Raw genomic sequence first — 16,749 nt, forward strand, 5'->3', positions numbered from 1 at the left:
CACAGAATCACAGAATTGTAGGGGTTGGACCTCCAGAAATCATCGAATCCACCCACCCAAAATACTTCAGTTAGAAAAATAGTACTGCAAGGTAGCTCTCTTTGCCACAGGGAAGAATACCGCAGCCTGTTGTGAGTTGCAAAGTATTACATTTTCCTGCATTTTCCTCAAGACTTCTTTTAACTTGCATTTAATTGTTGCAGGAGGAGAGCTATAAAATATACCTGTCTTCAGCCTGCAACTCCCCCAGCTTTTTCATTATCAATTGAGCTTTGCAACTTTGTTTTTTTTTTTTCCCTAGCATCAACACTACTGTGATGTTTCATTTCCTTCTATTTTGCACTTTTGGCAAAGATAAAGTTTACTGTCAGTTCCACTATATTATCTATCAGGTGACCTGGAGTCTGATTCACAACTTGCAAAGTCAGCAGAAAATTTTATGTTGCTCTCAGCAGGCTTTACAGCGACCTTCAATAATTCTGGCCTCCCAAGGGAGCTGAAGTATGAATCCAGTAGGCATTTGTCATATCTCAGTCTCCTAAAGGGCCAATAATATCTTGCAATATTTTTGTAGGCCTTTGATCCATCGCTGTTGCCTGATTGTGCTTTGAAGACTTAATAGTCCCCCATACCCCACGCTTATTAAATTCAAATTCTCCAGTTGCACTTCCCTGGATGATACATAAAAATAACACATGGAGGAAATATAACTGGAAGATCCTTTCTATAAGCTGGCTTACGTTTCATTTGTGGGGAAGACATCGAAACCATTGCTTTTGCACTCGTGACAGAACCCATCTGCAGAATTTAGATATAGTGGAGTATATCTGAAAAAGCAATAATAGGCCAGGGAGTTGTGTGTTGGCATCAAAGCTTTAATTTTCAGCATGCTGCTAGGCAGCCTTTCATTTAGAAAGAATTAGCAGTAGAGGGACCTAGCTGAGCTGCAGACGTTACCACTGGCTCCAAGAATAGATGGGTCTAGTGGGATTTTAGGGTAGTTTTATCATGACTGAGTCATAGTTGTTTCAGGGCTCTGATAAGAATTCCACTGAAGACTCCCAGAGTTGCTCACTTGGCTAAGTGGAATGGGTGAAGCTGTGAGATAAGTAATTTTCTTGAGGATGGCAGAGAATAGAATGGGAGATGCAGCCAACTGGAGGTAGAGCCAATCTCAACCAAGCAGGAGGACAGCTGGCCTGTCAACTGCTGAAAGGATTGGGCAGTCCCTCGGAGAACCTCCAGTCTCCTAGGACCCTTTATCAACAGGAGGTGAGGAGCTTCTTCAAGGGATCTTGATCTGTGAGCCTGCTCTGGCAGATGAGCCCATGTGGCTTGCTGTGGTCTGGCTCTCCATTTGCTCTGGTTTCATCTCTTGATGACTTGGCACGTATGGGTTGTGGATGCCATTACAGGGCTGCCCTTGGGAACTGCACACGGGGACATGGCTACCAGGAAGGGATGAAATCACTCATTCAGACTGCTCAAGTGATTGTGAATTTGCTTGATGATTCTGCAAGGGTTTATTCCCCCCATCAGTCACCCTACAACGTCTCACTCTGTTTCTCCAGATCTTCTTGGTTGTCTTCTGTCTTCCTTCTGCAGTAGGGACAGCACAGATCCACAATAAGACTGGGGAAATACTATTAGTCACACTTTATTTTTTGGCACCACACCAGGAGGCAGGTCAGACGTTTATAATAAATTCCAGTGAAGTCACCTCATTTCCATACAACGTCCCTTGCAAGCAAGAAGCTACACACAGACATACGAACAGTCATCAGAGCTCATGTCCATTAAACCATGTTCTTCAGAAAGCTCTTCTCTCAGCCTAAGCCTGAGGAGGACCTGCTCCAGAATGAGATGGAAGAACAGCACTGACCCTGGTTCAGCCTCGCTTCAATAACCCGGGGAGCTAACAAAGAGACAGGATTGCCACATCAACACCACCAAAAACAGAAGCAGCACTTTTTCAACGTGTGGTGGGGTGGTGGGACACATACCTTCTGGTTTATGAGGCAAAGCTAGAAAAGTCAGCATTTTGCTACATGCTTTACAACCAGAGCTCGGTGATATTTTTAGTGGAATCTGATTTTTTGGATGATAGCATATGCAGCTGTTTTGATGAAAAATGATTAAGAGTGCAAAAAGGAAAAAAAAAAAAAAAAAGGTTGAAAATTAAATAACTTGTTTTCAAGGAAGTTAAGAACTATCCAAGGGAAGTTTTCACAAGCATGAGAAATCTGATTTGCGGGAAAGCAGAAGGCCACAGGCATCAGCGCTCACTGCTGCTATTGCAAAAGATGAATCCTCAGTCTGACCTCACAGATAGATGGAATAATTTTTAAAACCTCAAAGTGTGACTGCTTTTTTCCTTTTTTTTTTTTTTTTTTTTAAATACAGTCTTCTTTCTCTGTGCTTTCGTGGAGAGGGATGGGAAGAGATTTTGAAGTGAAATCTTTGTAGGGTGGGGTTTGCTACAATGAAGGTGCATAGAAACATGACACACAATGACCATCTATTAGCCCTGAGGTCCTTCCCTAAATCCCTTGGTCACCAGATGAAGGCATTTAATGCAGGAACTTTCTCAAGGGATGTTGATGCCATAGTGATCAATCCAACTGCAGGCAGCGGTAGGCAGACTGCATTTCTCCCAGCACACATGGGGTAAAACTCCCCATGCAGTGGGAGCAATGCAAGTCCAGAGCAGACTGATTTAGAAATTCACAAGCCAACATCTGTCAGGCACTCAGCAGAGATGAATAACAAAGTCAGACTGGAGCAGACATATGACGAAATCCTTCCACGTGGAGGGAAGGGGAAGGGGGAGGGAGATGGCAATCCAAAGTGTACTAATATTTTCATTATAATGTGAAGCGTATCAGTAACGCACACACGTGAAGCTATGGAAATGTGCAGAATATTGTCGTGCCATATGTTTTAAATATCATTAAGTAGGCCAGTTTTGTCGTATATTTGATATTTTGGCTGTTGTCACCAGAAATGGACCCACTAATTCGTATGGAATATGAATTGGCCCTAAACGCTGCCTAATCGCTGACCCAAAGAGAGTTTGCAAAATGCATTTCTAACCTGAGAAATGATAGGCTGAATCTTGTTTCGTGGGTGGAGGCCAGTTTGTCGGACACTTGACCCAGATACAAATCTCTTGGGTTACAAATAAAGAGACAGTTGGATAGCGGGGATCAAAACACGTCGCTGATAAGATTTGTTTAGCCTTATTTTGGTTTTGCTGGAAAATACATCTCAGACAAAAATTTAGATAGTTTTTCACAAGTTCCAGTTTTCTGTGTTTTCCCATCGGTGTTTCAAAGTGAAGAGGAAGTAGTGAAATGATGATACATTTTTTAGTTTGGTAATTGAAATAAATTTATACTTTCTTTCCGTTTCCCAACGAAGGGAACGATGAAATTTGAAATGTGGAGGAGATCTTCCTTCTTGTGTTTTTCTTTCTTACGTCTTAAAAGGGGGGAACCCCTCCCGAATCCTCAGCCTTTTTCATGAGGAGCATCATTCCCACTTTTGAAATAGCTACGTAAAAGACTCCCAAGCTTAGAATCAAACATGGGGAATAACAAATTATTTCAGACCTTTGCTTTACTCCTCTTTGGTTTCTGTTCAGAAGGGTCTCCCTGTCAGCAGAAGAGGGATAGAGCAGAGGAAATCAGAGAGAGGCAGTGGAGAGCACTCATGCATGACAGATCCTTTCGCCTTTTATCCCCACCTCTTGGAAATGAAATTGAATTCATGAAGAGTTTCAAATGAAAGCACCACACAAGGGTTTTTTTGAGGGGGTGGGGAGATCTGCTTGCTGGTCTGGCCAGCCCCAGTTTTACTTTGCAGAATGTGAGCTGAGACCTGAATATCTCACAGGGCTCCTTCCTGTTCCCACATTTGTGCCAGCAATTGGACTCTGCAGGAAGATTTTGGTTAGCATGGGAAGGCGGGAGCCAGGGGGTGATGCAGCTCCCTGTCTCAGAGTGATCCCAAACCTGCAGCTCCAGAACACGCATCTGCATAGGAGTTGGCAGCTCCTATGACTCAGAAGGTGCTGTTTTTACAGACACTTTGCTGGCTACAAAATCACTGTGAGAGTTTGCAAAACAGATATGCGAGAAGAGCTGCCTTCTCCCAAGAGAAAGCTGCTTGCTGAGAATCACGCTACCACCAGTTTACTTTCAGATTTGCTCTTCTTTGGTGTCTTCAGATCATTTCTGCAGTCTAAGACTCAAAGAAGCAAAGAGAGGAAGCTGGTATGGTTTGCCCCCAACCTCTATCGCCCCAAACTCATGTCTAGATCCCTGCTTCTTTTTGTGCCACCAGCTTCTGTTCAAAGACACCACTGTACGGTAGAATCATAAAGGCTCGAAAAGTCGTCTATGATCCCCAAGTCCAACCCCAGCCCAACCCCACCATGCCCACAAACCACGTCCCTCAGTGCCACATCCCCACAGTTCTTGAACACTTCCAGGGGCAGTGACCCCCCCATCTCCATGGGCAGCCTGTTATGATGCCTCTTTCTGGGAAGAAATTTTTTCTAATATGCAACCTGTTGTGCATACAAAGGGATTGAGGTCTGCAAAACATGTGTGAGACTTCACTCATCCTGATCTTTAGGCTCTGGATTGATCAGTTGGGCTGATCAATAATAAAATCCTCTGCCAGTCTTTTGTTTTGCCTGCTTATGTTTCATTTTAGAGGGAACGGTTAGGTGCAGCAACCATCGTGGTCTGATCACTTTGACCTCCTGTTTACGGTAAGCTCTCGCACTTTAGCTCTTATATGTGTTTAGAGCTCACTGATGTTTACCTAATATTTTGCAGTTCCCATCTGTTTCTTTCACTTCTTTCAAACTTTTACACATTTTCCTGTGCCATTTTTTATTTGACCCTTTAAACAATTCTCCACTCATCCTCCAGCAAAAAGAAAGCAGGATAAAAGGCAGAATCACCATCTCTGAATTAGGTTCTACCCATCCCTTTTGCAGCAGGAAGAGAGGGAGAAGTGGTTGAGGAGTGTAGCATGTCTTGGTTCAGAGATTTTGAAAGACCCTGAGGCTGCAACTTCTTCTCACAGTCTGATTACTCTTGAAAAAAGAACATTTTATTCCCATTTCATGGACATCAGGTCTAGGGGGTATGTTTGCTTTATGAAGCCACTTGTACAGGACTCCTGGCTGTCTAAGGGTCGTGGGTTGTCCCATGATCACTGGGTGCCTGTAAGGAATGGGGCCAGAACAGCCAGGTTGTTACTGTGGTGCTGCCTCAGTCTGTAAATCATCTGCCAACACTTCTTCACTCTCAGAAGGTGGCTTCAAGTTGACAAATCTGTTGCTGGTGATGGTTCAGTTGCATTTCAATGTCCCTGCGTGGTCCCTAGTGGATGACGGCACTTCCGTTGTGATGGAGATGTTCCATCCAGCTCCATTTCAAGTCACTGTCCAGTCCATGACTGCATTTCAAGCCACTTACCAAATGTGACAAAAGCAATTCTGGCTCCTTTGCTGCACTGACTCATGTGGACAAGGTTTTTAAGATATTAAGTCCCAGGAGTGGGGCCAAGAGAGTTCAGATGCTGCCTGCATCACAGTTGCTGTCTCTGTCCTTCTCCATGACGTGTTTACATATCAGCTGGAAATTTCCTAAATAAGTTGACTCGAGCCATCAACAAATACCGTTCAGATAATGTACATTTCATGGTATTTTCCAGTACTCTGCCTACAGGAGGATATAAAAACTTCTTTTGTTATAGTATAGCCTCCTTGGCAGCTTGTAACTCAGTGGGAAAGACTCTGGATTCCTGGAGGAGCTTACTGTGTCAGCGATTTTGAGTATTTCAGGGAGCATGAGGCCTCACTGGAGAGAAAGGAAAGCCCGAGCAAAACACTGCTTTCCTTTAAGACAAACCAGTAATCAAATTAGATAAAAAATCACTGTGTGCTAGTAAAGGGTGTGAAAAGACAGTCTCTATCCACAGAACTGGTGGGATTCCATAGGAAATAGGAACTCGGCCAATTGCCTACTGAGCGCGTCTCCGTGTTGTATTTCATTTCAAAATGAAAGCTCAAGGAAGAGGAAGCTTCTCCCAAAACTTTTGTTAGTGTAGCAAGGTGAATGCGGAGGTAACATCCACCGCTGGCTGTGCACAGCGCAGGAGAGGATATCCTTGTGTGGGGACACTTTGGTCCGTGGGGTACAGCCATACTGTGGTCTGTCTCCTCTCTGAGACAGGCCTAAAGTTGTCCTCACCCAGGACTTCTTCCATCCTAAGGGCTTTCCACGCTCGGTTTTCCTGCAGAACCTTAATATTTTCAAGCGGGATTTTTCTTTGAAAGCAGGTGATCCAAGCAAAAGTTTTAAATGGGTTAAAATTTTCAAGTAAAATTATTCCCCCAGGCAAACAGTTTTTTTGCATAAGGTTTTTTTTTTTGCATTTTTTGCAAACAAAGGTTTTTATGAAAATGATCTGCTTTCCTTAGAAATTAGAGTTCATCTTCAGAAGTACCTCAGAGGGCGGGGAGGGAGGTCAATTTTTTTAAAAATTAAAATCATTGCAAACATAACTGCCACTGAAAATCTAATCCTAAAGTAACTACGGATTTTCCCCATTTTTTAAGTAGTAAATCTGTGCAGAATCTCGGTCTCTGCTTTACATGCTCTGACCATCTCTGTAAAACACAGTAGAGAGTTCATGTGCTCAGTCATGAAATGCATCACATGGTTTTGCTACTGATTATTCAACAGAGTGGCTTAAATTTTGGTTCCTCATTGAAAAAAAAAAAAAAAAAATCAACGACATTTCCACTTTCCTTCCCCCCCCTATACTGCTTTGCACAGGAAAACTGTCTTTTCAGACCAAGGCTGGTAGGCTGAAGGGTTAGAATATCCTGAGTTGGAAGGGATCCGTAAGGATCACTGAGTCGTAGGGCAGGTGTTGCATGTGTTCACCAAAGAAAACTTTGGCAGTGTAGAAAACCTTTCATAGAAGTTGAAAGATTGGAGGGGTTGGAGTTTTTTAACACACTTTTTTTTCTTGCAGGGTGGGGGCAGCTTGGATGCTGCGCTCTTTTGCTCTCAGACACAGAGCATTTCTGCACAGTGCTTGTGAGTAGAAAAGTGCCACATGGCTCCAGCTCTGACTGTCAAGATAAAAAGCAAAACAACAGTCCACGTGGCCAGGTGGATGGCTTTCTGCTGAAGGAGCTGGCATCAGGCAGAAATGTCAGGGAGAGTTTGGGAGAACAACCTGAAATGGCTTTAAAATGTTGAAGCAGAATCTGGGAGCTGAATTTAGGACGGAACTCCCAGTTGCCTTCCCAGCCCCCTTATCTCAGAAGTAATGTAAATCTGAACTTCTTGGGAAAATGCACTTACGAGTTGCTGTTGTTGTTGTTGTTTTAGCTAACATATTAAAACTGAGGGGGAAAAAATGTCTGGAATATTTATTTTCAATAAAGGGCCTTCTTTCAACTACAAAAAGACAATTCAAAGGAGCGTTTCAAGCGGCTGTTTTTAATTAACTCACGTGATCAGCTGGTGGAAGAATTAAATTAGGGTTGCCTGATTTTATTATGGCTTCGTTTTATCCACAGACCTACAAAGGTAAGAGGCAAAACTTCTGCAGAGGGCCTGGCCCAGAGAATGGAAAAGCTCCCTCCACTTCCTTTCGACGGGGTTCATCAGTAATTCAAAAGCTGCCTCTAAATCTAACAGTTGAGTATCTTTAACCGAGCGTATTTTACTTGAATTTATTTTTAACCATGTGCTGCGGTGCAATGGGCTGCTTGGAGAAGAGGCTTTATAGACCCAACGTGTGCACTTTTTGGGGAAGATAATTACACGAGTTCAAAGTCTCGTCAGCCAATCGTATTTTGGTATTCATGCAAGCTGTTTCATAATGTCGTTTTGAACCCTGTTGGTGGCATAATTAAGATTTAATTAAATACAGGAATAGAAACATGTTGTTCATTTGACCATCTGTGAGTCAATGACTACAGTGGTTTTCTAAGTTTCTACGCTACATGCTGTTAGTGAGTGTTTCATATTATTTTCCATCTCCCCAAACATACTTGCACGTTTTCAGAGTCACTGAAGAGCCGGAGCAGATATTATGATCTCGTGTTGATGATCATCTCTTTCTGCTGTTCTCGGCTATTGACAGTATTGGGCAAAGTTAAACCTTTCAAATGTAGTATGAGCTGCTAAGAAAAGAAATGCCAGGAAGAACCGATAGCTTAATCCAAAAACAAAAATGAAATGGAGGGGTGCATTCTGTTCCCTTCATTTTTGATAGAGGAGCGTACAAACCAGCGGCACCCAAGCTGTAGTAATAGGAGCAATAAAAGCAATGATAATAATAATGCAGATTCAAGCATTTTTAATCTGAGTCTTCCTAGAACACCCAGCATTGTTCTCAGTGCAGGATAGATATGCCAGAGATATTCAAACTGCAGCAATAGTCAGGAGCCCAGGAGAACATCGGGGCTCCACAGCACCAGTTTCTACACAATCCCAAACTCAAAAGATGTTCAGCTGCTGTGCAAAATATTGCATTTTGGTTGACAAAAGCAATTTGCGAGCTGGTGTTGAATGTAAGTTAGATCTCACTGAAAAGAATAGCTTTTTTTTTTTTTTTCTAATTAAAAAGATTTATTTTTGAAGAGTTTTTAGAAGAGAAATGTTTTGGTTTCAACAAGGTACTATGAGACTAAATTTCAGTGTTCAATGTTGTGTTTTTAAACAGTGCAAAGTTCACCCCAAGCCAAAACTAAAACATTTTGTTTCAGATACAGATGTCATGTTTGATCTGAACATATTTTCCCTACTGTTTTCTGGTTTAGAGGATAAAAGAAAAAAAAAAAAAAAGTGTGAATTGATTCAAATAACATTCATTCTTTCCACAGTACTTTTTTTCACAGGGGGAGAAAGATGGGAGGGTTGTCCACCAACCCCAAAATAAAGGTTTTAGAAAGCTTTCACTGAAGCATCTAGAAAAGCACAGGAGAGGGATTTGCCTTTGTTCCTGTTGATTTCCTGTTTTGCAGTCCACTACAGTGGGTTGTATATTTTCCTTTCTCACGGTATAGCTTTGAAAATCAGAATTTTCACAAACGTATTTTATTAACTGTTCTTAAAAATACATATTTTAGACCCTTTTTCTTTCTCGTGCTCACTTTCTCTTTTCGTTTTCTGCTTGGAGGCGCAGATGACAGTGACCAATCAGGTCAGAAACAAAGGGCACTTTCAAACATCTCTGAAAGAAGTTTCAGAAAGCGAATGTGTTCCAGAAGGGGAGGAAATATGTGGATAAAAAGGTTGGTGGCTTATTTCAACCATAGCGGGAACGAATCCATGAGCTCTCGCAGCCGTGGTCCTGACGCACGTACGCATCTGATTCAGTGCTTTATGGTGATATTCTTGCTAATGACTCTCTCCTGTGAGCATGTGAAGGACACGACTCCACTGTCTCTAAACTCTTAATTAATTATGGTTTCCATGAATTTTCACAGCTCAGAAATGATTATATATTGCCACATTCTTCCACCTGATCCCAACTACTTACTAAATGGATTAGAGGCAGGAATGATCCTGGTGCTTAGCAGTGGCCACTTTGGCTCCTGCCAGTGTGAATTGGGGACAGCAGCCCCACGATCCCAATTTCCAAACCAACCATGCAGATGCTGCTGTAATACATCCCAGCCATCTCTAGCTTTGCTGCTGTTCCTCCCCTCTTTATCATCGTGCATCTCACTTCTTGGATTGCTGCAGGCTCCCATTTGGCAGCAAGGAACAGCGATGCACAAGTGGGTGCTGCAGGACAGGGACTATTGGCAGTCGTCTGCTTTTGAGATTCAAGGACGTTGCTGAAAGAAGGGTCTCACGTCGCTTTCATTTTTATGTCCATCCCCTCTTTTAAAGATGTTTGGAAGTCCCCCCTAGTTTCGCTTCCACTCTGGGTGAGACCATGGGATTTTGCAGGTGTTCAGACAGCAGGAATTACAGAATGTTTTGCACTGGGCTGTTTCTGCTCCTTTTGAGACCACTGGTTAAAATCTTGCTCACACTGCCGTGCTCAGAGCTTTGAAAAATCCCACCTTTATTTCAACAAGTACCGGGTGTGCTAAAAAAGGAGCAGAAAAAGCCCATTTTACAGCTGTGCTCTGCTGAGTTGTGCTGCATGCCTTCTTTGCAGCCGACGGGTGGATGGCATGTTCCTGGCCCCGAGCACATCAGAGGTGCCAGCTCCTATTGAATGCACTGCACTCAGCAAAATGTCGGCAATTTGGGACCTGCCCCCGAGCAGGATTTCTGTGTCAGGAGATTGCTCCAATCAAAGCTGCCTTACATGCAATTAGGAATTATTCTGTGAAAAAAAAATAAAAAATAAAAAATAAAAAGAGAAAGAGAAAAAAGAGAAAAAAGAGAAAAAAGAGGATGTTCAGATCACTGTTGTTTATACCACCAGAAACAGGCAGAACTGTGAAATGCAGAGCAAACCCGTGAACACCTGTGATCATTTTCAAAGTCAGATGTATAAACAGATCTATTGCTGTTGTGCAGTGATATTTGTAATTTATTCCAAGTTATCAGCCTATAATATTAGAAAGATATTTTCTTTAAGAAAACAAAACAAAACAAAACAAAAACAGTATATTTCTTCTCAAAGCAGATCATAACTACTTCTCATTGCTTGACATATGTTTCTCTCTGTAGTCCTCGATGCTGAGCATTCACAATGGAAGATCTACACAGAGTGTATTGCCATGACTGTGAAATAGAATTTCCTGCAGTAGGATTTGCTTTTGGACAGAGGTTGTAAAGTCACCTTTCTGTCTGTCAGAGCAGATGGGCTCCTGCAGCTAGCTCCTCGAGGCAACGCGAGGAATGATAAGAAAGGCAGAATGCATGGCTAAACTATGCATTGCCTCCCAGACAATGTTGGAAATGGTTTATCAGTTCGAAAGGCTTTTTTCTCTTTAAGAGGACGAAGTATTCCATGGGAAAAGGTAGTTGTTTTTTTCTTCTTTTTTTCATCCGTTTTGGCTCCAAAGTGAGGAATGTAGGAGCAGAAAATATCTTCTGTTACAGACTAAAGTAACCCCCGTTTTTATTCAACATTCTCAGCGTTCAGCTTCTGGAAACACGGGTATAACAGAGGAAAACACTGCATTAATTTCCGATTTTAGTAAGGATAGCAGAGACCTGGCCACCACTGGTGCTTCTATGCCCATGCCCAAGGATTTGGGCTCAGCAGAGCAACTCAGAGTAACTGAAACAGAGCACACAAAGCGCTTGCTGCAGAACTGGGATCGCCGTGCCTGAAGGACGGCTCTAATGCTTTCCAGGCTCAGGCACTCAGCGAGCTGCCGCTCTCCGCCGAGCATCTTTCTAACCTGCTTTGATTCCAGCAGCACTGACAAGGTTGCTTCTAAAATAGAGTAGTTTGAGCAGAATATTTCTTTCCGATGCTTTTACCCTTCTCACAGCTTTTAAGTGGGAAGGACGGGTGTTTATTCGCAAAGCAGTGAAGAGTACCGTGGTGTTTCCCTGTTTCCTTCTTTTTTTTTTTTTTTTGCCCTGTTTAGATGTTTGTGGCACAGATGTGAATTAAAATAATAATAATAACAGTGGCAAACGCTTCCAGTGCTGGTGGTGCTTTGTTTCCCAGAGGGACCCCTCCACGTTGCAGCAGCCTCCATGTGCTGGTTGTTACCATGTCAATCCCCCATTTTCCTTCAAACTCCAGCATGCTGCATTCCATGGAATTTGCACGAAAAGTGTCTTTATTGTAAGCAAAATCTTGACATCCAGGTATGTAACATTCTGCATCAATAACCGTGTTGGTGGAGCTGGCTTTTCCCTGCCTGGGAAAGCTGGAGGAGTTTTACAAACATATCTGGGGAAGATCCCCACGGCTGTTTCACAGTGAAAGCAGGAAAAGAAGGAGAGTGTGTCAGGGAAGAGGAGAGAATGCAATAGTTATTTGTTGTCTTTGCAATGGGACGAAGAATATATACCCATCCAGACAGGCTTATATCCACATTCTTGCATTTATCTGCATTTCCTCTTGTGAGTACGAAGCTTCAACTTTCCGAGCTTTGCATTAATGTGATAAGAGCGTTTCCTCTATCTAGGCATTCTTTACATTAAGCTTTGTGCATGAAATAAATGGTTATTTCAGAGGGGTATCTCGTGTCACGATAAAATTCAATTGCAAAGTACCTCAACCTGTCTCAAACAGAGCTGAATGCTCAGGTGCTGAAAAAGCACAGCCACAGGAATCACTGCATTGCAGTGATCAGAGCACCTGGGACCTCAACCTCGATAAAGAAATGGGTATTTCTTCCTGACATTCTGCCTTGGAGAAATTAGCAGAGCAGCAGTTGGCTGACTCAAATATTATCTTTTATCTGCTGTATAGCAAAATACTTTAAAGCACTGGATTATCTTCTAGGGAGAGATGCTGTGAAAGTGCAAGCTGTTGCCGTGATATCCCTTTCTTAGAGGGGACAGGGAGAAGTCTTCTCCAAGACAAGTATTTTTACACTAAAAATCATTTGCAGTGCAAAAATAAAGCAATGCTCTCTAGCAGCACAACAAAGCAGAACTCCTTCCAGCTTTCCCAGTAGAATACATATCTTTTTAAACCAATTGAGTTAATCCTCATTTGTTTACCTTCTTGATTACTTTAACCAGCAAGGTATTGATTAAACACAGGAGTGCAGCTCACGCTAATTATCCATAACCCCCCATGGAACCTGGTTCTTTTTAGTGAGGGAGGATTACAATAAACACACCTGTGCTACTTTACAAGCACCCATGCTGGTATCCTCCAGACCCAAAGCTCTGCATCAGCTGACCCAGGACTCACATTGGTGTTATCCTTAACCCAACAGGACCCGGTGGCTCTGCTGGTTTGTACTCAGTCAGGACCTGCTGCCTTATCTCTGAGCACACAAATCTTCCCGTAGAAACTGAGTTCTCCCTCTGCGTGCTGAGTTTAGGCCGATAGGTGCAGGATTTCAAAACATACAAGCTAATGGTAATTTGGTGCAGCGGAATGGCTGGCGAGATAGCATCTTGTACTCCTGCTGTTTAATTAAAAGCAGGCTTTAAATTTTTTTTTTAATTTGTCATACCTTTTAATTAAAGAGGAACAAGATATTCGCTCTTTTAAAAGCATATGGTTGAGTTTATGAAATCTACATATTTTTTCTTCTTAGCTTGAGGTTCAAATGCACTGATTGTCTCTACCACAACTTTTATCAAAGGAAGGCTGTGTGGTTTTCTTCTCTGCTTTAGAGGCAGGGAGAGCCACGACCATGAAATCTCCTGGACTTAAGCAGGAAAGCAGGAAAAAAGCCTTCCCTGCGCTTGTGAGCTTCAGCCAGGAATCAGTAGCAAGGTAACAGAAATCCCAAAGAAAGGAGGAAAAAAGGAGTCTGAATCACTGTTTACTTGTGATCTTTGATTTATTTAAGCCATGAGAAAGAGCAGTTTAAAAAATACTCATTCTGCATTCATACGTTAGTGAAGAAGAAAAACAAAATTCCCTGAATACTTTTTCAATGCGATTCTTTAGCTACTTTTTACTACTTCGAAAAGCTCAGTATTTCTATCAGTTAGGAGTCTGCTCTCACTCCTTAATATTTGTGCTAAACTCTCTCAGATGAGAGAGTATGGGATTCTTCCTTAGATAACATTTGACTTTATGAACTCTTTCAATAGACAAAGGCAACACAATTTAACCTCGAAATAGCCACAGTTCAGATTGCCATCCATTTCACCTGAACGCTCCAAGAGAAAATTATTTTGATTGCGTGCAATTCTTCCTCTGTTGTATTTAAGATACCTTGAGAGACTGTCATTCCTATTTTCTTTTTTGTCAGCTAAACTTGCCAGCTCCTTCCACTGATTTAACTTCACGGCTTTGTGCAGCTGTGAAGTTACTACTGATTTTAACATTATTAATTCAATTTAGCAGAAAGATACCGATCGCATATTACTTTCATTTTGTGAAGCAGTTCGGCTGCAGTGTTGGCTCAGGGTCGTGTGTTTTGCTGATGGTTTACCCCATCGAGAATAACTTGGCTGTTGAAGAGCCGTGCTGGGATCCATTCGCGGAGATGTAAGAGTCGGTAGAAGAGTTCAAGGTGGAGAAGGAAAACAATGTTATTAAAAGGTCTTGTTTGGGTTCTGTTTGGTTTGATGGTTTTTTTCCCCCCTCTGGAAGTAGATCCATCATTCTGCCAGGCCAGTGTGATATTTCTAAGCTTGAAACTTTTGTACTGTCATTACACTGCAGAAATCCTAGCTACAATGATAGAAGGAGAGTTAGATGGTTCCTACTGGAAAATTGTTGATAACATGGGATGACTTTCATGGAAACAGTTACTTTAAGAGTGCTGTTTGCATTTCAGTAGCTTATTAACCACCCAGTATAAAGGTGACAATCCACCAAAACACTTCTTTCTAGGGGCAGGCTCACCCTGCTGAAGCCAGTTTAGCTCAAGCACACATCACATTAATTTAAGCATGCACTTCACCACTCCTCCTGGTCTGATGGAATAGAATTAAAGAGCAGGAGCCAGTCTGTGAAATCTGTGCAGTGATTTCCATGAGCTGGGGAAGTCTACATTGCTACACTTAATACTGCAAAGTCTTGCTGTGGTACCACCCAAGAGTCATAAATAAAGCGGTGATTTTGCTGGGTTGGTTTGCAGCTCCACAGAAGGAGAAAAAGTGGGATAGGAGGAAATGAGTGCACTGTGAGAAGTATCTCCTGTGATTTAGACAGCGTGAGGAGAGAGGTGCTCATAATGGGGAGTGAGCAGAGTGCTATGTAAGGCAAAAACCTTGGGAACCACGGGGCTGAAATACAGGTATCCGAATAAGGAGAGAATTTGATGTTTGTTGAAAACCAGGTCTCAGATTAGCTCACTGGCTAGGTCTACTGCTATAACATCCAATAATTGTGGCTACAGTTCATATAACTTTATTGTCCTCCAGAGAACTGTGTAAATGTTAGCTTGAGAAACCCCTCTTGCACGCTCAAGCAGGATGTGTGTGTGCGTGCATGCCTGCACGCAGCTCAGTGCAGAGGCTATCAGGATCAGATTCCTCTCGGAGGAGCTTTGTGGCAATTTAGCAAACGTCCATCTTTGAAAGTCCCAACTTCAGTCTCACTCTGTGACCTAGGAAATGGGTTTTTGATAAGCTTCATCTGTGAGTGTTGCTCGTTGCTGGAGGGGTGGGTGAGAGGAAAGCCTGCTGGGCACTGGAACGCTGGGAAAACACTTGTTATGAAGATAGGCCCAAGCTCGTGGTCTATTATGACCAATGCTAATTGCTGACCTCTGTACCTGAAGCTTTTTGTTTCCCACTTCTCTGAGATAGAGACGCGTACACTCACACTTGTGAGCGCTCCAAATTGCTCAACCTGAGAATGCTCTTCCCATTCCTTTGCCCCATTGTGTAGAGCACAACGTCTGGGCTAAAATTTTCCATGTCTGCTTCAGGTTGATTATTTTTGGGAAGTGTTTTTGGGGATGTGCAAGATCAGCAGATGCTCTGCCTGTAAGTTTTGTGCCATGTCACCTCACCTCCCTGGGGGGCTGAACTACACCATGTTTCTGAATGCTTAGACACTGCAGTACGAAGCATTTCAGGATCTTTCTGTGTGGAAGGTGTGCAAAAAAGAGCTTGGAAAGAGAACAGAAAGATGCACAAGAATAACATCAGAAAGATGAACTACATGGGGTACGGTTGAGGTGAGCAAGTAAAAATACAATCTGATTGCAGAAATAAGTATCTATGCATACACTTGTCTATCTTCATTTTTCTGCTCGCTGTGCTTTGCTGCTGAGCTGGAGGAACGGTGCTCACTGAAATTATCCTCTGCTTTTCCTGGAAACCCGAGATTTTAAACCTCTGCCACGAGAGGGCAGTGTCTGCAGCTGATTTCCCTCCGCTCGGACACCTCCCAGGATGCAGGATTCGATTGCTATTGCAAATTAAATCTGATTTTATTTCCCCACGTGTGGCAAGAAGCTACCTTTGAGATTGGAATCATTTTGGCTCTGGTGCCACTCCATTCTAATGTGCTTGGACTTAAGCAAATAGGCTGGGAGTCATCTAAAATTAGACATGGTGATTGTAATTGCACTTTGTTCCCACAGAATGAGCTGAGGAGGCCTAGAAGACTCTTCCTGAAGATTAAGGCATTCTTACAGCCACTACAGCTGTAGTCTGGGTCCCTATGCATAGATTCATAGAAGATGCCTTGTTAGGAAGGGAGAGCAATGTATGGTGACCAGCATCCCAAGTCCTTCTCTGTAGGAGTGACCTCAATTAGTTCATCCCCCAGTGAAAGTTTGAATTGGAAGAGGTCTTTAAAGAACATCTCTTGTAACCCTCTCATGCTATGGACAAGGACTTCTTTCTCTAGGGCAGGTTGCTCAGAACCCTGTCCATTCTGATTTTGGCAGTTTCAATGAGGAGGCATCCACATATCTGGGCAACGCATTCCGGTGTCTCACCACCCTCATAGGGAAGAATTTCTTCCTTATATCCAATATAAATCTATCTCTTGTTGTTTAGAACTGTTGACTCTTGTCTTATTGCTACAGATCCTGGGAAAAAGTGTCCATCTTTCTTTCTACAGTATCCTGTGGGTACTGTAAGCTAACAATGGGGTCTCCCCTAAGTCTTCTCCAAGCTAAACAAGCCC

This window comes from Centrocercus urophasianus, unplaced genomic scaffold (assembly GCF_019232065.1).
Source record: "Centrocercus urophasianus isolate 14NV4802_14NV808 unplaced genomic scaffold, USGS_Curo_1.0 seq_20, whole genome shotgun sequence".
NCBI lineage: Eukaryota > Metazoa > Chordata > Aves > Galliformes > Phasianidae > Centrocercus > Centrocercus urophasianus.